Source organism: Microtus pennsylvanicus, chromosome 14 (genome assembly GCF_037038515.1).
Source record: "Microtus pennsylvanicus isolate mMicPen1 chromosome 14, mMicPen1.hap1, whole genome shotgun sequence".
NCBI lineage: Eukaryota > Metazoa > Chordata > Mammalia > Rodentia > Cricetidae > Microtus > Microtus pennsylvanicus.
Window position 1 is genome coordinate 49,167,390 of NC_134592.1, and position 24,973 is coordinate 49,192,362.

The following is a 24,973-nucleotide window of genomic DNA, read 5'->3' on the forward strand; positions in this document are numbered from 1 at the left end:
AGACCAGCACGACAGCAGACGCAAGCGGCAGGGTCAGGCGTGCAATAAGGAGAGCAGACCACCCTACTACAATCAAATCAAAGAGGTAGGCCTTTGGTTGGCCAGGTCACTGGCAAACGGGGAGCCTGGTCCTGTCCTGAAGACCCTTCGGAGGGGTGAAAGGGTTCTTGGCTGGCGGCAGGAACCAGGAAACAGAGCGAGGGCATTTTGTAAGCGGAGCCCTGGGCCAGCAGGGAAACCTGATCCGGTTTTTAAAAGACCCATTAGATAGGATTAATAGGAGGAGATGGGCAGACGCCAAGGCAAGAACTCACCCAATAATCTGAAAAACAACATGAAAACACCAGAACCCAAGGATCTTACAACAGAAGTATTTGAACAACCTAACACAGAAGAAGTGGAAAAAATTGACTTTATGAATGCAATAGAGTCCCTTAAACAACATGTAAAAAATGCCCTTATAGAAATGGATGAGAAGTATAACAAAAAGTTTGAAGAAATGAGTAAATATGTACATGATACCCTGGGAAACCAAGAAAAAAACGATCAAACAGGTAATGGAAACAGTTCAAGAATTGAAAACTGAAATGAAGGCAAGGAAGAAAATACAAACTGAGGACCAGCCGGATATGGAAAATCTAGGTCACGAGCAGAGTCTACAGAAACAAGCATAATCAATAGAATACAAGAGATAGAAGAAAGAATCTCAGATGCTGAGGACACCATAGAGAAAATAAACGAACAGATCAAAGGAAACAGCAAAGCCAACAAATTCTCAACACAAAACATTCAGGAAATATGGGACACAATAAAAAAACCAAACTTAAGAATAATAGGAATAGAAGAAGGAGAAGAGTCACAGCTCAAAGGCCCAGAAAATATATTCAACAAAATTATGGAAGAAAACTTTCCCAACTTAAAGAAAGATATTCATTTAAATATTCAAGAAGCATACAGAACACCAAACAGACTGGATCAAAGAAAAACATCTCCTCGCCATATAATAATCAAAACACAAAATATACAGGTTAAATAAAGAATATTAAGAGCTGCAAAGGAAAAAGGGCAAGTAACTTATAAAGGTAAACCAATCAGACTTACACCTGACTTCTCTATGGAAACTATGAAAGCCAGAAGGTCCTGGATAGATGTACTGCAGAAGCTAAGAGATCATGGATGCAAACCCAAACTACTATACCCAGCCAAGCTATCGTTCATTATCAATGGAGAAAACAAGACATTCCAGGATAAGAATAAATTTAAACAATACGTAGCCACAAATCCAGCCCTACAGAAAGTAATAGAAGGAAAATCGCAACCCAAGGAATCCAACACTGCCAACACTGCCTACAATAACCCAGGCATCTAGTGACTCGTCACCAGCACATCTCAAAGAAGGGAGACACACAATCTCTACTACCAAAAGCAATAAGAATAACCGGAGTAAACAACAACTGGTCATTAATATCACTTAATATTAATGGGCTCAATTCACCTATAAAAAGGCACAGGCTAAAAGATTGGATACGAAAACAGGATCCAACATTCTGCTGTTTGCAAGAAACACATCTCAACCACAAAGACAGGCACCTACTCAGAGTAAAGGGTTGGGAAAAGGTGTTTCAAGCAAATGGTCCTAAGAAAAAAGCAGGTGTGGCCATATTAATTTCTAACAAAACTGACTTCAAACTAAAATCAATCAGAAGAGACCGAGATGGTCACTTTATACTCATAACAGGAACAATTCATCAGGATGACGTCTCAATTCTGAATATCTACACCCCCAATATAAAAGCACCTACTTATGTAAAAGAAATATTACTAGAACTCAAAGCAGACATCAAACCACACACACTAGTAGTAGGAGACTTCAACACACCTCTCTCTCCAAGGGACCGGTCAATCAGACAGAAACCTAATAGAGAATTAAGAGAATTATTGGAGGTAATGAAGCAAATGGACTTAACAGACATCTATAGAACATTCCACCCAAATAGGAAAGAATATACCTTCTTCTCTGCAGCCCATGGAACCTTCTCAAAAATTGACCACATACTTGGAAACAAAGGAAACCTCCACAGATACAAAAAAATATCAGTGTCCACCTGTGTCCTATCTGATCACCACGGATTAAAGTTAGAAGGCAACAACAATGCTACCCACAGAAAGCCGACAAACTCATGGAAACTGAACAGTCAACTACTGAACCACACCTGGGTCAAGGAAGAAATTAAGAAAGAAATTAAAGTCTTCCTTGAATTTAATGAAAATAAAGAGACAACATACTCAAACCTATGGGACACAATGAAAGCAGTGATAAGAGGAAAGTTCATAGCACTAAGTGCCCACTTAAAGAAAACGGAGAATGCATACATTGGGGACTTAACAACACACCTGAAAGCTCTAGAAAAAAAAAGAAGCAGACGCGCCCAGGAGAAGTAGAAGACTGGAAATAATAAAACTGAGGGCCGAAATCAACAAAATAGAAACACAGAAAACAGTCCAAAGAATCAATGAAACAAAAAGCTGGTTCTTGGAGAAAGTCAACAAGATCGACAAACCCCTATCCAAACTAATTAAACGACAGAGAGAGAACACACAAATAAATAAGATCAGAAATGAAAAGGGGGACATAACCACAGACACAGAGGAAATTCAGAGAATCATTAGATCTTACTACAAAAGCCTGTATAACACAAAATTGGAAAATATAAAAGAAATGGACACTTTTTTAGATAAATACCATATACCAAAGTTTCAATGCGGAATTCTACCAGAACTTCCAAGAAGAGCTAATACCTATACTCCTTAATGTATTCCACAATATAGAAACAGAAGGGTCATTACCAAACTCCTTCTATGAAGCTACAGTTACTTTGATACCAAAACCACACAAAGACTCAACCAGGAAAGAGAATTACAGGGCAATCTCACTCATGAACATCGACGCAAAAATCCTCAACAAAATACTGGCAAACCGAATCCAAGAACACATTAGAAAAATTATCCATTATGATCAAGTAGGCTTCATCCCAGAGATACAGGGCTGGTTCAACATACGAAAATCTATCAATGTAATCCACCATATAAATAAACTGAAAGAAAAAAATCATATGATCATTTCATTAGATGCTGAAAAAGCATTAGACAAAATTCAACACCCCTTTATGATAAAGGTCTTGGAGAGAATAGGGATACAAGGATCCTACCTAAATATAATAAAAGCTATTTACAGCAAGCCAACAGCTAACATTAAATTGAACGGAGAAAAACTCAAAGCCATCCCACTAAAATCAGGAACACGACAAGGATGTCCACTCTCTCCATACCTCTTCAATATAGTGCTTGAAGTTCTAGCAATAGCAATAAGACAACATAAGGAGATCAAGGGGATTTGTATTGGAAAGGAAGAAGTTAAGCTTTCGTTATTTGCAGATGATATGATAGTTTACATAAGTGACCCCAAAAATTCTACCAAAGAACTCCTACAGCTGATAAACACCTTTAGTAATGTGGCAGGATACAAGATCAACTCCAAAAAATCAGTTGCCTTCCTTTACACTAAGGATAAGGAAACAGAGAGGGAAATCAGAGAAGCATCACCTTTCACGATAGCCACAAATAGCATAAAATATCTTGGGGTAACCCTGACCAAGGAAGTGAAAGACCTATTCGACAAGAACTATAAGTCTTTGAAGAAAGAAATTGAAGAAGACACCAGAAAATGGAAGGACCTCCCTTGCTCTTGGATTGGGAGGATCAACATAGTAAAAATGGCAATTCTACCAAAAACAATCTATAGATTCAATGCAATCCCCATCAAAATCCCATCAAAATTTTTCACAGATCTGGAGAAGACAATAATCAACTTTATATGGAGGAACAAAAAACCCAGGATAGCCAGAACAATCTTATACAATAAAGGATTGTCTGGAGGCATTACCATCCCTGACTTCAAACTCTACTACAGAGCTACAGTATTGAAAACAGCCTGGTATTGGCATAAAAACAGAGAAGTCGACCAATGGAATCGAATAGAAGACCCTGACTTTAACCCACAAATCTATGAGCACCTGATTTTTGATAAAGGAGCTAAAAGTATACAATGGAAAAAAGACACCATTTTCAACAAATTGTGCTGGCAAAACTGGATGTCACTCTGTAAAAGAATGAAAATTGATCCATATCTATCACCATGCACAAAACTCAAGTCCAAATGGATTAAAGACCTCAATATCAGTCCGAACACACTGAACCGGATAGAAGAGGAAGTGGGAAGTACTCTACAGCACATGGGCACAGGAGACCACTTCCTACGTATAACCCCAGCAGCACAGACACTAAGGGCATCATTGAATAAATGGGACCTCCTGAGGCTGAGAAGCTTCTGTAAAGCAAAGGACACTGTCACTAAGACAAAAAGGCAACCCACTTACTGGGAGAAGATTTTCACCAACCCCGCAACTGACAAAGGTCTGATCTCCAAAATATATAAAGAAATCAAGAAACTAGACCGTAAAAGGCTAATCAATCCAATTATAAAATGGGGCACTGAGCTGAACAGAGAATTCTCAACAGAAGAACTTCAAATGGCCAAAAGACACTTAAGGTCATGCTCAACTTCCCTAGCGATTAGGGAAATGCAAATCAAGACAACTTTAAGATACCATCTTACACCTGTCAGAATGGCTAAAATAAAAAACACCAATGATAGGCTTTGCTGGAGAGGTTGTGGAGAAAGGGGGACACTCATCCATTGCTGGTGGGAATGCAAACTTGTGCAACCACTCTGGAAAGCAGTGTTTCGGTTTCTCAGGAAATTCGGAATCAACCTACCCCTGGATCCAGCAATACCACTCTTGGGAATATACCCAAGAGAGGCCCTATCATACAACAAAAGTATATGTTCAACTATGTTCATGGCAGCATGTTTGTAATAGCCAGAACCTGGAAACAACCTAGATGCCCTTCAATGGAAGAATGGATGAAGAAAGTATGGAATATATACATATTCGAGTATTACTCAGCAGTAAAAAACAAGGACTTCTTGAATTTTGCATACAAATGGATGGAAATAGAAAACACTATCCTGAGTGAGGTAAGCCAGACCCAAAAAGAGGAACATGGGATGTACTCACTCATATTTGGTTTCTAGCCATAAAAAAAGGACAATGAGTTTATAATCCATGATCCTAGAGAAGCTAAGTAAGAAGGTGAACCCAAAGACAAACACATAGTCATCTTCATGAATATTAACCTTCATCAGGTGATGAAAGGAGACAGAGACAGAGGAGCACGGGACAGAAATCTCAAGGTCCAAATCAGGAGCAGAAGGAGACGGAGCACGAGCAAGGACCTCAGGACCGTGAGGGGTGCACCCACACACTGAGACAATGGGGATGGTCTATCGGGAACTCACCAAGGCCAGCTGGCCTGGGTCTGAAAAAGCATGGGATAAATCCGGACTAGCTGAACATAGAGGACAATGAGGAATACTGAGAACTCAGGAACAATCGCAGTGGGTTTTTGATCCTACTGCACGTACTGGCTTTGGGGGAGCCTAGGCAGTTTGGATGCTCACCTTTGGAGACCTGGATAGAGGTGGGCGGTCCTTGGGCTTCCCACAGGTCAGGGAACCCTGATTGCTCTTCGAGCAGATGAGGGAGGGTGACTTGATCGGGGGAGGGGGAGGGAAATGGGAGGTGGTTGCGGGGAGGAGGCAGAAATCCGTAATAAATAAATAAATAAATAAATAAATAAATAAATAAATAAATAAATAAAGGAAGATGATGGACATTGAAGAGACTACTTATGGAATTTGCTAGCCAACTGGGAAAGAAACTGCTCTTGCCTGGACATATAGGACCCACAGAAAAGTGACTGCTAAACTTTCCAAAAGATGGAATGATCCTTCAGGGTTTCTGCTTCACAGAGAAAACTGTCAGACATTCTGCAGAACACAGAAGAAAGTGACTGTCAATATAGGCAAAGCAGTCTTTCAAATTTCCTACTTCATGGAATGCTTGCCAGATAATATGGGCCTGTAGGCTAAAGAGGGATGCCCCAATGTTACAGAACTTTGGGTGACTGTACAGGCAGTGAGATGTCTTCATTAAGTCTAGAGTTTTGGAAGTTGCTTACAATACACTTCCTGTTTACTTAGGTAATACTATATCCTTCTGGGGTCTTCGATGGAGTTGAAGACAAATAGATATGTTATAAAAGAAGATAAATTAGATATAAAACTTTAGACTCATAAATAAATAGTGTAACTGTAATTCTTACTTGATTCCTGTTTTGTTATATGTAATTCCATTATGTTAAAGTTATAACTTTCCTTTTTATTTAGACAGAAAAGGGGAGATGTGGGATTCTTCTCTGTATGCTCTGAATATGTTTTATCATTGGTTAATAAAGAAGCTGCTTTGACCAATGGCAGGGCAGAATAGAGCTAGGCAGGAAAACTAAACTGAATGCCAGGAGAAAGAAGGCCTAGTCCTGGAGATGCCATGTAGCTATCGAAGGAGAAAGATGCTACCAAAACCTTTCCAGTAAGCCACAGTCTATTATTCAGATTAATAGAAATTAGTTAACTTAAGATAATTAGTAGTAGCTAGGAATACACCTGAGTCATTATATTTCCTCCAAGTCTATGACTCCACATTCTTTTCTATAATGCCATGAATGAAAAAAAATAGTTACATAAAAATATGATTCATATTCTAGGTTAGTCAGCAATTTTAAAAGACTGTAAGTTATTCTAAGGGTCTCAGCAACTTGCAGTGCTATTGAAGTAGTGCTGCTACATTGTAACTGCCATTCAGGCAAATTACTTGAAAAAAAATAATAAGGGGCCATGGGACCACAGAAAATGAATGCGGAAAGATTAAACTGCTTCTTTGTAAATGGATACTGCTTTTGTTTTCTGACTGCACAGACCTGAATAATCACACAGAAACTATATTAATTATAGCACTGTTTGCCTGCATTTTTGTCTGTAGGAGGGGATCAAAATCCCCTTGATCTGAATTACAGACAGTGGTGAGCTGTCATGTGGGTGCTAAGAATTGAACCCAGGTCCTCTGGAAGAGCAGCCAGTACACCTAACCACTGAGCCATCTCTTTAACCTTTCTCCTTTCATTCTTGTTCTCTATGTGTATCAGGTGGCCTTGACATTAGATCTTTCTATTTCAGTCTCCCAAGTGTTGGGGTTAGAGGTGTGAGCCTATTATACCTGGAAAAACTTACTTTGTCACTGAAGGTGAATGCTTGAAAACAGGGATGGGCACTCCAGGGGCTGGTAGTAGAGATTTTTGTTGCAGATCAGTGTTTCCTTTTTCTTGGTTGTTCTCTCTCCCTCTCCCTCTCCCTCTCCCTCTCCCTCTCCCTCTCCCTCTCCCTCTCCCTCTCCCTCTCTCTCTCTCTCTCTCTCTCTCTCTCTGTGTGTGTGTGTGTGTGCGCGAGGGTACTTTTATCTTTCCTGCTGCACAAAAATTGATTAAGCAATAATAAGGCAGATCAACAATAGCATCAAATAAGTGAGTGCTCTCTCTTTGAGATATAATTTTCCTTCTGTGCATGAAGTATTCAATAACAACTTAAGAAAACTGGGAACGGGAAGAAAAATAATAGTTTCCTTTGTGTACTCCCTGAATACACACTGCAATAGAAAGTGCAACCTGCGCTTTCAGGGTCGGATTCAGCGTTTTGAGTTTTCATACCCTGCTTCTTAAGCATCACTCCAAGGAGAGAACAAGGAGGGAGTCTCAGCTTTCATCAATGCATTGTTTCTGGAGCCATGTTTTTTTTTTTTTTAAACTGGCGTCTCAGCATGGAATTCTCTATGCTCATCCATATCATTTCCTGATTATTCCTTTTACTCATTGCTCTCAAGAAAACTCTGTACCAAAGACAAGAAAACTACTTCCCCATGCATTCTTCACCATGGAGAAAGCAAGGCCATTCTACAGCCAACTCTACTTCCCTGCCTTCTCTTGGGTTGCTAATAACCTTGGTACATTTCATTTCTCTGTTTCTGGAGATTGAACCCAGGACCTTGAAATGACTAGATAAGGCCCAACTAAATCTTTAAAGGCATAATAGTAAGTATTGTTTGTGGGCTTGACAGGATCCAGAATCATCCAGTAGACCAACTCCTGAGCATGGCAGTGACAGGGGTTTTAGACTAGTTATCTGAAGGGGAAAGACCCCTTAACCGTGGGTGACACTGATGGGTTTCCCAGGCTGAATAAAGAGGAGAAAGTGAGCTGAACAACACGTGCCATTCTATGCTTCCTGACTATGTGTCATGTGACTAGCTGCCTCACGTTCCTGCATCCACACTTCCCCTCCATAACAGGCTGCATCCCTTTGAACTGTAGACTACAATAAACCCCTCTCTTCTCCAGGGTGCTTTTTATTAGGTCACAGTAAGGAAAGTAACTAATATATCTGCTAAAAATCTGCTGATTCCAATTGTTAATAAATTTAAAAACATACTTATTGGAACAACATGAAATTGATATTTGACCAAATAGCTAACAACCACACCTAGCCAGGTCAACACATACGACTGTCCACTAACTATTAAACTTTTCGAAGGTTGTTTGGTACTAGGTAGATTTTCCACACCCTGATTAGAATTCACGCAATGTCTTTCCCCTTGTGGAGACTGCAGATGACGTGTGTTTTAACCCAGGTGTGCAGAAATAACTAAGAATACAATGATGCTCAACTCTTTAGCTTCCCTTTTCTACAAGAGGAGAAATCCAGGTTCACATGTCTAGGAGACAACGTCTATGGCTGTGGTCTTTAAGTTACTTGAGTTGTCCAGGCCAATCTTCCATGATGTATTTTTTTTCCAGCTGTGTTTCTGATGTGGGAAAGCTCCAGAAGTCAGCCTCCTTGAGAACACTTTGTGAGCTCCCTCAGTTGTTTGTTTTAAATTATTACTCCCAACACTTGTGGGTAGGGAGAAAGGAAATGACATTTACAAGGTATATTCAGAAGAAGGATACATATGTATATAGATATCTGTCTGTAGACATTTTTATCACATTCAGTTTCATTCCTTGTTGGATGGTCCTATGATGTTGCTTAATTAGACAATATTTGGAAGATTGACAGATGGGCAGACACTTGAAATAATAAGGTAGGAAGACAACTCCACTCATGTTTGGGAACTTGGTGTTCCCAGTAGACTTACTTAAGTAGAAGCTTACTTCAAATGCCATGTTTTAAAAAAAAAGTTTCTGTTGCAAAACGTATATGCCCAAACATTTGCAGTATCTCATTATTCAAATCAACAGTTGTTAAATGTAGTGCTTATGTATGGACAGAGCACAGAGGCTTGTTAAAAAACTAAGCATATTTTGGAGAGATGTAGTACTAGATTCTTCTCTAGGGTCTATCACCTCACCATACATAGGTAATGGGCTAGGTTTGCAGCACCAGACACGAATTCCTTTCTTTTGAGTAGACGGTAAGTCCAACTAGACAGCTGTTGGTTACCTCCCAGATATGGGTGCCACTGTTGCCCCCTCAAGTGTAGCTTGCCATGTTGGCTATTCTGTATTTTTCCAGTTGCACTTTAGATATCTAACAAGACTTGGTCAGTGACACCACCCGGTGACACACCTGGTTTCTGATGTGGAGACTGGATATTGAAATCACTTCCTTACGCTATAAAGCAGGTACTTCACCCACTAAGCCATCTCTCCAGCCCCTAAATGTAACTTTTCAAAGGGTCTCTGATTGGCACTTAGGAGTGGTACACATTTATCTGAACATGTTAAAGCAAAAACATTTACTTATGAATTTGATATATGCCATTTATCTCAAAAATACCACATTTTTAATATAAAATTTTTCTTGGGTTTAAAATTTTTTCTTAGGCCCAGTGGTGGTGGCACACGCCTTTAATCCCAGCACTAAGGAGGCAGAGGCAGGTGGATCTCTGTGAGTTCGAGGCCAGCCTGGTCTACAAGAGCTAGTTCCAGGACAGGAACCAAAAAAGCTATGGAGAAACCCTGTCTCAAAAATAAAAAAAAATTTTTTTTCTTAGTTATCTAAACATACTTTTTGTGGTAAAATTTAGTTTATGTTAAGAGGGAGATGCCGACTAAAATTGCTAGTAGAGCAAATTTCACATTTTAAATTGAAATTTTAAGTCTCAGATACTATTTGAATAGGTCCAAAGTTCTTAAAGATACATGCATACAAAAGCATTCTATAAGCAAATACTGATATGATGGTTTGATTTCTTTAAAACATTTGTCTGCTTATTTTTAAATCTTCCTGTGGCTAAAAAATGTTTACTCCTTTAGGAAACAGCTATGCTTTCCCAAGCAATTTTGAGAGATTACCTCCCAGCTGGTGGAGATTGCATAGCAACAGGAAGAGTTGGCTAAAACTCTAACTGGATTTTCATTATTGATACTGATGGGATATTTATGGCCCTCACTTACAGTCAATAAATAGAGTTGATTATTTATAAAAGAAAGAGCTCTGTCCTTCATTTACACTTGTGATTCCGAAGATCAATTTTCACTTCTGTCCTCCATATTGACACATCTTTTGTTTTTACGGTGTGATTATACAGCATTTCACGAACTATTTATTCTACGAAAACTCGCTACAATAGTTGTTCCATGTTAATCACTCTGGGTAATTCTCTCTCCCTCTCATCCACCCCCCTCATTCCCTGTGCTCATAACAGTACAGTTAAAACTCTTAAATATCACTCAGTGGAGACGTCTGTTTATCTTGGTTTCACCTAGTGTTTCCCAACGTAAACAAAAGCACTTTACCCCAGTCAGCTCCCGAACAGCCTGGACGGTGGGCACGAGAAACCCTGCTGCTGTTCTTTCCGCCCCTATTCCTCTCACTGTAGCCCGGGGCCTTGTTATCGCCCACCTAGATTAGTCTATTAGCTTGCCTAAATAGAATCCATGCATGCAGTTCAGAATGTGTTCAGAGAGAAAGGAGCCATCAGCTGTGAGCTTTCAGACATCGATTTCCTGGTTTGCCTCCTGGTTTTGCACAGTCTTGGGAGATACACATTTGTCTGGGTTTTTGTTTTGCCAGTAAAAAGATGAGCAGGTTTTTCTAGCTGGCTCTGTGCCTTCTTCCTTTCCTCATCCCCTCCCCTGCCTTCTTGCTTATTGGAGACAGGTGTTTGTTCCATAGCCTGGACTGGCCTCAAACTGAAGGGAATCCTCCTGCCTCTACCACCTTGATGCTGAGATTATAGATGTTTGTCACCACATTGAGTGTCCTCTTGTTCCTTTAGGCTAAAATCATACGCTGTTATGAAAATACAAATGCCCTCCTTTTGCACTGGTTTCCATCTTTCTAACCAAATTCTCCGTTTTCCTTTTCTTCTGAACTGTGTAGTTCAATTACATTAGACTGTTACTGTTCTCTATATCTCAAGCTATTACAGTGTGTTTCCTTTTTGTCCATCTATCTTATATTTTAGATTCTTTCTGTCTGCCTCTATGAATCAAGGCTAACTTTTAAGATATCTCAATTATTCTTTGCTTCAGGAAGATTTTAATTTCCTTAATCAGTCGGACTTTCTTCCGGTCCTGACTCTTCCAATTTTTGAATTTTGAGCTTTTAAATCTGCTTTGAAATATATTGCTATGTATATACTGTTCATCTATCAAGTTATAAGTCAAATTAGTTACTCTTGCTCACAGGTTCTAAAATTCCATACACTCACACATAGGGGAATCTATATCTATATCTATATATCTTAGAGTAGTACTATGTTTAAAATGCTTGACTAAGAAATAAGTTTTGCTTCTTTAGAGAAATTCCTGGGTAAAATCTGAACTCCCAATGAAACTAGTGGCTTTCATTTGGATATAAAGGTATAAAGTGAATAGGAGAATAAAAAGTTTTTGGTACTAAATTAACCAACTATGAATCTATTGTCAGTTGTACTAAAACATAAGATACTATTGAAACACTTGGGGATTTGGTACTCATAAAATACTTTTTGTAAAAGTTTTTAACTATGAATTTCCTCCTGTAATTCTCCCTTGAAAATAGCAAGTTAAGTAAATAAAGGTCCTCTGTTGGTAAAAAGAAAGGAAACTGTGGCAATCTTGCAATGAGCCTATTAATTACCTCTCAACTTGTTTTTGTCTGAGATCCGAGTCCTCCATTTGAGGTTCATTTTTAGAAGTTCCTTAGACATTGCATTCTAAGTCTCACAGTGCTCAATTAAGTCAGAATAATTATAATTCCGGGCAGGCTCCACATACTTCTTTTGTAATTAAAAAGAAAGGAAAAAACAGACGCAAGCAGCAGTTTCTTACATTTTATACACAGGTATATACATTAGAGAAATAAAATCCTGCCACTTTAAATTTCTCCTCATAGATTAAACACGGATTTTCTTTTTACCAAGAGAGCCTTGGAACAGCTTCTGCTAGAGGATGCTGCTGTGATTAGAGGAGGGAACACTGTCGTGCCTGCCATGTGAATAAGGATTTAGTGAGGTCCATAATGCTGAGCTAGTCAGAAAAGATGCTTGAAATATACATCAAAGGGAATTTAAGCTAGGCAAAGCTAAAAATAAAAAGGCCCATTTCATAGGGACATGATAGTAAAAAAATTGCAGAGTATGAAAAGGAGACTTATCTGAAATCCGTCTCAAAAAAGAAGACACAATGTCCATGGGTGAGTGGTACCATCCAAGATTTCACGAGCATCAAAAGGACTAATGTTCATACTGAAGAAGCACGGACTAATTTAATATTTTGTTTAGCTCTCTTAGAAACTGTGAACATTCTTCAGTGCCTAGGGTTTTGGTATTTAACTTCTAAGTGAGAACAACTGGGATCATGATTGATATTCTTTGGACAGCCACTTAATTACTGGGAGCATCAATGACTGCGACCCTGCTCCTATTACTATGGCATGGAGCACATGCGGAGTTGGTTAGTTTGACTGCAAAGTTTGCTTTTTTTGAGTTTGATTACTGCTGTAGAGTCAAGGTACGTGTCCCCCAAATTCATACATCGAAGCCTACTAGTTGATGTTGTGATATTTGTAGGTGGAACCTTTGGGAGATAGTGAAGTCATGAAGGTGGATTTCTCATGGGTGGGGTTAGTGCTTGTTCAAGGCCCTAGAGAACTCTCTCATACCATTGACCGTGTGATGCTGCACATCGTCACAGTGAAAGACCGGTGGCTGTCTGTGATCCAGGAATCCAGCTCAGTTGTGATACGTTGTTTGTGTTCTGACAAACAAAGCTTGCCTGGAGATCAGAGAGTGGAGCTAGCCACTGGTTAACCATAGAGGTCTGGAGGTCTCTACAGATAGACAGGAAATGGTAAGGCGAGGTGTAGACAGGAGCTCAGCCATTTTTAGTCTGAGGAGTTGAGGAGGTAAGAGGTGACTGTGGCTGGTCATTTAGTTCTCTGATCTTTCCGCTTTTACCCCATATCTGACTCTGGGTTTTTATTATTAAGATTAAATTGGGATAACACATCACAACTTCTAAAAGGGACATCAATTTGTCAATACTTTGGACTGCCCAGTCTCTAGAACTCTCTCTTGTTTGAGCTGTCTGAACTACCTAGCACAGACATTTTCTTCTTCTTATTGTTACTATAAGCTGGGTGGACTAAGACAGTTTATCTTTGGCTGTAGGCCATACCTATATGCGTTAGATGTTATGGCTGTAGATTATGCCAGGATTTCAGGTAGGTCACTTGTCACTGATCAGAATGTGGGTGGTGATGAGACTCTACTTGTATTTTTTCATTGGAACAGCTGCTCAAAATGCAACTCACACTGCTGGTAGCTGAGTAGTTTTATCTTCACATACAACACAACACATGTCTCAATATGAAGAGCATTTTAAATCATAAAGTCATCTGGCTGTGCGTAGGGTATAGATAATTCATTCAAATAATGGATTTTTATTATTGTTGTATTTATCAGATGTTTTTCTATCATAATGTTTAGGAGAAACCCTTAGTGATTATTTAACCTTATATTTAGAATATCCATTATTTTTGAAAATAGGATATTCTTAGCAAGATAAGGAAGGGCTGTGTTGTCTTTTGGTTATGGGTATGCTTAGCAATTTCATTTAAGCAACTGACTACTAGCAACTTGAGCAAGCGATGCTCAGAAAGCAGTCGTGTCGCACTGTTTGAAGGTGTCTGACGCAGGCAGGCATTAAGTGAGAGGTTTATGGTTTACCAACACATTTTAAAACTAAATTACAATGTGACAAAAGAGGAGCTTCATTTCATTTCCAGTTAAGTTTGGGATTGGAGTCCAAGGTACTGCTATATTTTTGTTTTAAACTGTAATGTTCGCTTTGCTATTAGTTACAGCCAAGATTGTTCTTTCTGAGATAGGCAGCTTAGTTAGCATCATTCTGGCAATAATAGTCTGTTAGTGCATCAAACGTCCTGCATCAAGGCCAAATATCTTCATCACTCTGTAAGCATCTCATCTATAATATATCATGCATTGATATTCATGATTATGCCCAAGAGACATTGCATGCTATGAAGAAGGCACAAAATTAGTAAAAGCTAAGTTTAAACTTGTGGTTTTGGAGTTGGTTTGCTTGATTGCATTCTGTTTCGCAACTGATATCCACATGTGGTACGCAAAGTGACTTTCAATTTCCCAGAACAGAATCCATAAAATGTATGAACAGATTGAGTTCACAAAATATATTTGTATATCAATTTGTTTGGAACTCGCAAAATATGCTTCTATGAAAACAATGTTATATTGTTTATGCATAAAGATTTTTTTGTGTTTGCATTATGTGTCAGGCAGTTCAGATGTAAAAGAAAGATGACTAATATTTCCTCAAAGGCCTTACAGTCTCACGGCAGTGAGTGATATGCAGGAGTGGGTAAGTATGGTGAAAGCCTTTGGAGTCAGACAATGGCCATAGAAATGATTGTAGGGACCAGGAAAGGTCCCCCACAGAGGGCAATACCTGGGTAGTTTTAAAGAATGAATCACTGTTACCATATTTGTTGTGTGAAAAAAAGAGGTTAACTCCAGGCAGAGAGATTCATGGTAGCATGCGGCACTAGGCTTTATTTAGATAACTGCCAGTAGTTTGAAGCAGACAGAGGATTTGTACTGTAGGAAAAGTAGGATAGAAAATTGGATACATAATTTGAAAGTTATGAACCGTTTTCAACACACCACTAACAGGAGAATGAAATAATTATTTTGCTATGTAGGAAAGGCTACTTCCAGTAGCTCCGTGGAGGGTCAGATGGAGGAATGTTTTCAGACTGGGAAAAGGCTTCATAGATAAACGTACATGTCTGGGGCGAAGTGATGAGAGTAGACTGAAAAATCGCACAATCAGGAGCCAGCGAAATGGGTAAAGCATATGCTGACAAGTCTGATGGCCTGAGTCTGATCACCTGGAACCACACGATGACAGGAGAGAGCGAACTGCCACAAAATTGTCCTCTGACTTCTACATGTATGACATGGCATGTGCTATTTTGCATAAACACACACACAGTGCAGAAAAGGAAGCAATATACCGAAACACAAATCTTACAATCACTCTCTTCAAGGCTGCACCTGCACTTTAGCTTCTTTCGGCATTTCCTTTTATACTGAGGGCTGGGCCGTGTGCTTTGCATCCGCAGAGAGAAGAACACCTCACTGCTCTTCAGTTCCACACTTACTTCTTTGTGTCCTCTGAGCCCCGGGATCCATATCTTATCTCTTTTGTTCAGCCAAAACAAAATGTGCCTCCGTGAGCTCAAGAAGGATATATTCCTGGCTGGGTAAGAGGTGAGAACGTAGGAGCAGAATGGGGACATCCGCAGCTCCTTGTACCACATTTTTTGCTGGCTTCTCTTGGGGCTGTTCTGATCTAACAAACCTACACGATTAATTGCCTGGTTATTTATTAGGGAAATGGAAGGGAAGGTAAAGTTCAAGAAAATTCGGCTATCTAAATAAGGGAAAGAAAGTGTCATTTACATCGAAAGAGTACACAATATAAGGGTAAGAAGAAAAGTTCAGTTATAGATCCTTGGGATATCAAGGGGACATCCCAATGGGTCATTTTTAAAAAGCACTACACTTCTGAAAAGATGTTTCTAGTGGGGTAGACAGGAAGGTCATCTACATAGAGGATGTTATTGGAAGCTTATGTCAGGTCAACATGAAGACTCATGAAAGAATAAGCGGATAAGGAAGGAGATGAGAGCAGCTATGAAATTAAGAGGGGAAGCAGAGGAAGAGCCTTTATAGAGATGCGGGCCCCTCACTTAGAAGGAAAGGCATGATACCCAGAAACTTAAAAAAAAATGTTACCTTCAAATCACACTACTTCCAACAACACAAATAGTTGTCTCTCTGATTGAAGAGATTATTTATACAACATGTTTTCCTCACTGTGGCCTCAACTATGAACCATAAGTTGAAAAGAAAATTAAGACACAAACACATCCTGAATGGAAAGCAGTAGATTTGTACTGGTGAAGAACCGTGCTTGCTCTGAGTATAACTTTATGCATTATAGTCACAGCAGTTCCAGCAGAACTGTAGATAAATATGGCAGAGAGAAATGGCTAAAGTTCAGGGAAGAAATCTGCTCCTTGTTACAATGTTTTGTTCTGTCACTTGCAGGGCAGCATGACCTGTTCTGAAGTCAGCGGTTCTGAGGAAGCCTGGCTGTTTGGAAGGGGAGATTTCTTCCTGTCAGCCACAGCCGAGCAAAGTGATATATAGTGAAAAGAAACCACAGATAACAATGAATTCCCAGAGAGAACCGCTGTGGGAATTCATCTTAGTCTTCTGTTACTAGATAATATTCTTTCCCCCTGGGTAAACATTTCTGCATAGTTGTATGTACTAAAGAAATCCAACCCTTTATGGTCTAGAAGTTGCAATTCTTTCCCGGGAGAGAGAAGCCCTGCTTCTGCTGATTTGACCTGACTAAAATATCTCAGTTTAGAGGCACCTGACTCTCAAGGCTAGTTTTAATTGGAAAAAAAATCTAATCTAATTTTTTTAAAAAATCAAACCCAATATAGTAAGAATTATACTAATTTTTGCCTTTTTTAATGCTTGTGCTTAAAGTTCTTGGATTGTTTGGGTGGTCAAAACACATTAAACTACATGCAGAGAACCAATCATTCATAATTAATAGATAAACTTGTTCGGTAATAAGATTGACAGCTCCTTTTATTGTACTCCCTTGCACAGTTGAGGGTGCGTGTGACTGAATCTTGCTCTGTACGTTTGTTGGGTGGTAGGATTCAGTGTGTTCTACTGTATGGTTTGGCAAGGAATATTCTCTTTGTCTAGATGACATTCTCCATTCCAGGGTACAGTCAGTTCAGGGAAACATTGCTGACATTAGGTTCTATTCAGCTGATGTTACACAAGACTGCAGAATTTTAACGGTGGCCTGACTCCAGAAACAAGGGCTATTTTCCTAAGACGGCACACAGTAACACAATGAAAGTACATCTGTTGTTAGTTGTCCTCATATTTATCAGATTACGCCTTCATCGATGTGCTATAAACGGTTCAGATGCTCTTGTAAACCTTCGGTTCCATGAGCTTCATGAATCAGAGATTTAAATTTGTCTATTCCCTTGAGTGTAGGTTTTTGTTTTACTTGACATGCGGGACACATGTCCTCATTAAAAACCTTTGAACTGTAACCACATTCCCTCATCCATTTAACTACAATAGAGTTGATGCTCGATTGTGTTAACTTCTCATGGAGAGACGCAGACAAGCATCTGTTTACCCTAGATATTCACCCCAGTCCAATTTGATAAATCAATAAATTTATTGAGGTGACTTAACGGGGTATGGATGACTCAAAGGCAGCTTCATCACTAAAATGTCTACCTGGTGACAATGAACAAAAGCTACATCCCTTGGACTTCCTGCATGACTTGTAGTCACTGTGTTGGAGAGTCTCATCTCCCAGTAGTTCTTATGACTTGTATGACTTTAGGCAGGAGCCTAGTTAGTTCAATAAATCTCAGGAATGTTTGAGACCTGTGAGTTGCTTGTTTCCTGAATCTTAATGAGCAGTCTTTCCCCAGAGTAGACTGCTGAGAAAATAGCCAAACAAAACCCCACTTCCGCAGCACTCAGCTCCTGTGAAAGGACAACCAGCTTCTGTCATGTTTCAGTCACTCATTTTGATTTTTTCCACCATTGGACTCAATATGACTGCAAGGACTAATGCTTAATTGTCAACTTGACAGAATCTAGGGTCACTCGGGGGCCACCCTCTGTGCATGTCTGTGGAGGGGTGTTGGTTACATCAATCAAAGTGGGAAGGCCTGCCACTTTGTCATCTCCTTTCATCCTGAACTGTATAGAGAAAGAAAGGGAACTGGTAGCAGCATGCGTTCATGGCTCTCTGCTTTCCGATTGTAGATGTGATGTCACTAGCTGCTTCACATCCTGGCTGCCTTGATTTCCCCGCCATGATTCTACTGTAATATGAGAAAGAGGAAGCCCTTTATTTCTAAAGTTGTCTTCATTGGTTATTTTATCACAATAACAGGAAAAGAAATGAAGACAATGACCTAACACCATTGGTTTCCTTCTTTGCTTGCCTTACAGACTCTAATGGTCCTCCGGCTGGCCTTGAATGCTCTCCTAGCAGGGGGCTTTAACCTGCTGATTTCCTGCTGGATTATAGGTGTGAATTACCATGCCCAGCTTTATGAGGTATTTTAGATCATACCCAGGACTTTGTACTTTGTACATGCTAAGCTAGCACTTTACTGACTTATATTTCCTATGAGGCAATTCCTACAAAACAAGCTTTTTAATGATTGTTTTAAAAAGCTGAGAGCTATTAGTAGCATTTCAGTAGTTACAATAGGATAATTTGTGTTCACTACCAAGTCAAGAAATTCTTCTTTTGAGGCAAAATTAGACTATATTTTTGTTCAGTGTTATCCACAATTTCTTCATAAACTCACCAGTTTTTTCTTTCTTTTTTTTTCTTCACCAATGTTTTCAGTCCCCTTTCCATTAATTCTCCCTGGAGACCCATCTCTACCAGCAGAACCTTAGACTTCCTTGTTCCAGTTTTGGACTTGATGTTTTCTATAGCAGCTGGACAGTAGTTATATTGACACTTCCATTTAGTGAACACAGAAGCCTATTAAAGGTCCAAATGTCACAACAGAAATATGTCATTCATCATCTAATAGTTGTGGAGGAGAGGAGAAACTGATGGATGGGAATCCCCTTTTAGCCATAAAAATGAACAGTGGTGACATTATTTTCCCGTCTATCTTGTGAACCATTTCTGCTTCCCGGGTCATTTCTAATTCCTACCTTAGTGTTAATATATGGCTGCTCCTCCTGCTATGCTTGATTCTGATATTCTGGAGAGGTTTTTTTTTTGTTTGTTTGTTTTTGTAGGTTTCTCTCTTTCTCCATTTCTGAGAACCAATACAATGAAGTCATCAAATGAAAAGTCTTTAGAATCTGATAACCTCAGGGCTATTCCAACGCCCTCACTAATTGACTGTGTAATTTTAGTAAGCTAACAATGAACGTATCTATGAGATTTAATTCACTCACCTATGAGATGAGAATAACAATAGATGGCATCAACTTTATAGTTTACTGTAGAATTCAGTAGGCTAATTTGGGCTTATGGTTTAGCCCAGTTCTTACAACTGAAAGCAGTGTTGTTGGTTGCCCTTCTATTAGAGTGCATTGGACAAGCTCGCACATGTAGAGACCCAGTGAGTCTATATTGACTCTTAAACCTGGGATCTTGAACAACTGCACTGTTCAGCTACATGTGGGTTGCATGGTTTGAGGGATTCTGTTGGGCAATGCAGTGCTGTCTGGAATGGTTATCTGCAATAGTGCTTGTATTTTGGGTGAGGGAGGTGGGAACTCTACTTGATGGGGAAACCAGAATGCTTCGTTCACTTATGGGATGCTTTCAGAGTGCCTGAATTTTGTACCCCTCTAAGTGAGCTTGGTGTGCCCGAGGATGGTGTGGCAGGGATGTGTCTTGATCACACTTGTCTGGTGACCAGACATGCCTATGACTGAGAAGCTCATCTGAGAGACGTTGGGTTGTGCTGAAGTAGAGTGATTTTACAAACAGAAGTTTTAGGAAAATCAGCCAAGAAGGAAGTCAAATAAAAGCATAAAGAAATGTTTTTAAGCTAAGAATGTGCCCCACGGAGATATACAGAGCAATCAACCTCTTTTTCACACTGTCACTGAGGTGTCTCGTGTTAACACTCCTGTAGTCACGCCAATAGTTGTCATTCAATTCGCTCATACTCGCTAGTGTCTGCCTTTGACAAGGACTTTTAACTCTTCAAGGACCAGTTCTCTATCTGAACCCTTAAATCCTTGCTTTTTAAATAAAGATAATGAAAGATTACCTGACACTCCAGTGAGACACAAGCTATTTTTATCTTAAACTGAAATCTCTGTGCTAAAACTATCTTCCTCTTGTCTGAAGGAAACAGAGGAGGAGTGGATTCAAGGAAGAGGAGAGAGAGGCGGGGTGGAGGGGAGACTGAAGTTAGGATGTATTGTATGAGAGAAGAATAAATTAACACAAATAAGAAATACATTTTCAACAAAATTATTATCCTAATTCAAGAAGCTGAGATGCAAAAAACAAGGCATGGTTGAAGTAAAAAAAATTAGAATGAACATTAAAGAAATATTTTTCACATAAGGCTTTCTATTTGTTAGGGATTAAGTACCTGCAATGTAAATTATGTTGTAAATCATCACACCTTATTGAGAATTGACTGTGAGAACAAGAAAGCATGTTTATTTTAGCTGTCCTACAAGATTCCTTGTTCTGGTCGCTGGACCCTTGATCCTGTAATAGGGAGAAAAAGAGAACAATAAAAATAGCTAAAGGTATTAAAATGCTATGCCCTTGAGTATAGCTAAATGCGAAACAATTTCCAACAGAGGCCACTATGGGTTAGTCAATGACATAAAAACGCCACAGCGGGGATGAGAAACTGGAAACTGAAGAGAAAACCAGACCCATGTGGAGATCTAGATGTATCTGTCTCTTTCTGAACCAAAGGGATACAGAAAAAGAAGCCCATGACAAATAACTAAAAGATACCACATTACACACTGAATACTATTTCCATTTCGGAAGATATACCCTTCTTAGAGAGGGTCATTAAAATCTACAATTTAGTTCTTGAAATTAAATATGCTACTCTGAAATATGTTATTATCCTGGGGCATCTCTCTCTCCTGACCCTTCTCTCTCCTGAGAACTACAATTCCATGCAGTGGTGTAATATATTTTATGCAGATGCGTGTGTTCTGTGAGGCTAGCCTCGTGAGTCTAAATTTTGGCTAATATCAGAATCTCCTGGCGGAGATAACTACAGCATAACACCAGAGTTTCTGATGTAGTGGGAGCAGAGGCTCTGTGTTTTTAATAAGCTCCGCTATCAGATAATTCTGACGTAGTCCGGAGCTGCCCATGAGGACCATGAATCAACTTAAGCCCCAGGGATGATAAGAAGGGGAAGCAGTGCATTAGCACTTAATTCCTAGGAATGCTGCTTAGGAGAACTCTGTAAACAAATAGAAATAGTCATCGTTTTCCATATTTTTATGCTTTATCCATAAAGCATGTTCTGTGATCTGATATGAACATTGCCTCCCTCATTTCTCCACTTCCACCTCCCCATCATTTCCTTCCTGCTTATCTTTTCCTTTTTATCTTAACATTTTTATTCATTTTACAAACCAACCAGAGTTCCGTCTCCCTCCCCGACTCCTGCTTCCCCCAACTCACCTTCAAACCATGCCCCCATCCACTCCTCAGAAAGGGTAAGGCCTCAGAAAGGGTAAGGAGTCAATAAAGCCTGGCACATTAGGTTGAGGCACAACCAAGCCCCTTCCCTTTGCATCAAGGCTGAGCAAGGCATCCCATCATAGGGAATGGGCTCCAAAAATCCAACTCATACACCATGGACAGATCCTGGTACCACTTCCAGGGGCTGCTCAAACAGACCACAGACGGAGGGACTAGTGATAGCCCATGCAGGCTCCGCAGCTGTTGGTCCAGAGTCTGTGAGCTCCCACGAGCTCAAGTCAGCTGTCTCTGTGGGGTTTTCCATCATGATCTTGTCTCCCCTTGCTTATATAATCCCTCCTTCCTCTCCTCGAATGGGCTCTTGGAACTCAGCCTGGTGCTTGGTTGTGGATCTTTGCATCTGCTTTCATCAGTTACTGGATGAAGGTTCTGTGATGATAGGGTGGCCATCAATCTGATTATAGGGGAAAGCTAGTTCAGGCACTCTCTCCATTATTGCTAGGAGTTTTACTGCTCATCTTTTCTTCACTTATTCTCTAGCTTGACCTTCCTTCCCCAAAGCAGAATTCATTAAATTTGGATAGGTGCTTGTTAGACATGGACTGACATGTCCAGTCCCGAGAACTCAGAGCCTGGGGGTCTGAGAGATATTCTGAGGCTAAGCCATCTCTCCTGGTCAGGCCATGAGGTTCTGGAGATATAAGAAGAAGGCTGCTTAGGCATCTCTTCCCTTTCCAGAAGCTCCATCACAGAAAATAAGTAAGGGATAAGAAAAACGTAAAATAATACAAACAGGAGAGAGATAAGGAACAACTATACTGCCTGGTGAGCAGAGAAGAGGACGGCCCATAAGGATGTGAAGTTAAAAGGTTTCCTGCCCTGGGGCGGGGGGGGACAGATTTGACCCGGAACTGGGAAGAACTAGAACCATCAACATAAAACAGAGGGCAAAATTCTGATGTGTGGCTTAAAATAAAGGGATTGACTTAAAAATCTACATACCCTAAATGTCTTGTATTATTTCAGCATATCTGAAAGATAAAAGAAAATGAAAACCTACACAAGTTTTCCCCTGATGAATGGTTAAAGAAAATGGGAATGAATACACAGTAAAATATTATTCAGCCTCAGAAGAATGAAATCCTGCCTCTGCAGCAGCACAGAGAGAAGTGGAGGTTATTATATTAAAGTGAAATAAACCAAGCACATAGAAAGAAGTACTGTGTGCTCCCAGTCGTATAAGTCATGAAAATAAGATCCTGGGTGTTAAGAGTAAATTAGCGTCTTCAGAGATCAGGGAGAGGGGTGTGATGGGGTACAGGGTCAAGTTTGATTGGTGAGTATTGAGTCATCATGAGACATCATTAGCAAATTTGTGGTTTGTTAGTGCACAGTGGAGTGATTGAGGATAGTGAATGGTTCTATACATTTCAGTAAGTAGCAAACACTGAAACTGAATATTTTTTAACCATAGATGACAGATATTTAAGGAGCTAGTTCACCGACTTCAACAATACATAGCAATTCATGTTTTAAAAATGCCACCTTGTATCCCACAAATAGGTGTAAGTATGTGATTATAGGACAGTTTATACACAAGGCTGAGGGGGTTGAGGAGATGGCTTAGCAGTTAAGGGTGCTTGATGCTCTTTCAGAGGCCTGGGGTTTAGTTCCTACCACCCAAGTGCTAAAACCCAAGATAACTTCCGTTCCAGAGTATCAGACACTTCTGACCTCTGAGAACACCTGTATGCATATGTACATACTCACATGCATACATACAGACATTCACACATATAATTGAAAATAATATTGTTTCTATTTTTTTTTGAGGCAGGGTTTCTCTCTGTTGACCTGATTGTCCTGGAACTCACTCTGTACACCAGGTTGGCCTCAAACTCAGTGACCCGTCCATGTAGTCAGACTTTCTTTGGACTTCCATCTCCCAAATAATGACACAGAGACTTATTATTAATTATGAAGGCTTTGTGTTAGCTTAGGCTTGTTCACAACTTGCTCTTACAACTTGAATTAGCCAGTTTATATGAATCTGTGTTCTGCCACTTGGCTTGTTACCTCTTTTCCATACCCTATGACTAACTTGCTCTGCATCTTGCTGGTGAATCTCCCACTTTCTGATCCTTCCCAGAGTTTGTATCTCTGCCTAGAAGCCCCACCTATTCTCTCCTACTTAGTTATTGGCCATTAAGTTCTTTGTTAAACCAATCAGAAGTGCCTTGGCAGAGATACGTCTTCACAGCGTACAAAAAGATTATTCCACAGTATGACTGCTTCTGCCTCCTGAGTGCTGGGATTAAAGGCATGCACCATCACACCAAGATTTTTCTTAAAATTAAAAATAATGAAAAAAATTTAAACATGGTTAAAAACAGACCTTTCCTCTTATTTATTTATAGGAATAAAACTCACTGGGTACAGAGTTAAAGTAGTTATCAAAGCTTCCCACAGTTACACCCTCTGTTTATTCAAGACTTGCACTCAGGTTTCAATAGCCCCATTTGAAAATAACTATGGATTTCTAAAAACCAACACAAATTTGTGGGAAATGTATATGTAGAGAGACACGTTGTCCTAGTTAGAGTTTCCAAGGCAATCAACTTGGGGGAGGAAAGAGTTTATTTCACTTACCCTTCAATGTAATTGTCCATCATTGAGGGAAACCAGTGAGGCAGGAGTTGATGCAGAGGCCATGAAGATGCTCTGCTTAGTGACTTTTCCTGGCCTATTTCTCCTGGCTTTCTCAGTCTTCTTTCCTATTGTACCCAGGACCTTTAGCCCAGGGGTAGTACCACCTACAATGGCCTCAAACCTCTCATATCGCTGAGAAAATGCCCTATAGATTTTCCACAGCCCAATGTTATGGAGGGAATTCTCAGCTGAGGTTTCCTCTGCTCAGATGACTCTATCTTGTATCAAAGTGGTATAAAACAAGCCAATACAATTGACTCCTTGCCAGCTTGACACCAAGCATATCACTGTTAAGTTATAACCTTTCCTTTCTTATTTACCACCAAGATCACACATTAACAAACATGAAAATAGATCCATCTTACACCTGTAATAATGGCCAAGATCAAAAACATTGATGACAGTCCTGGAGAGGAATTGAGGT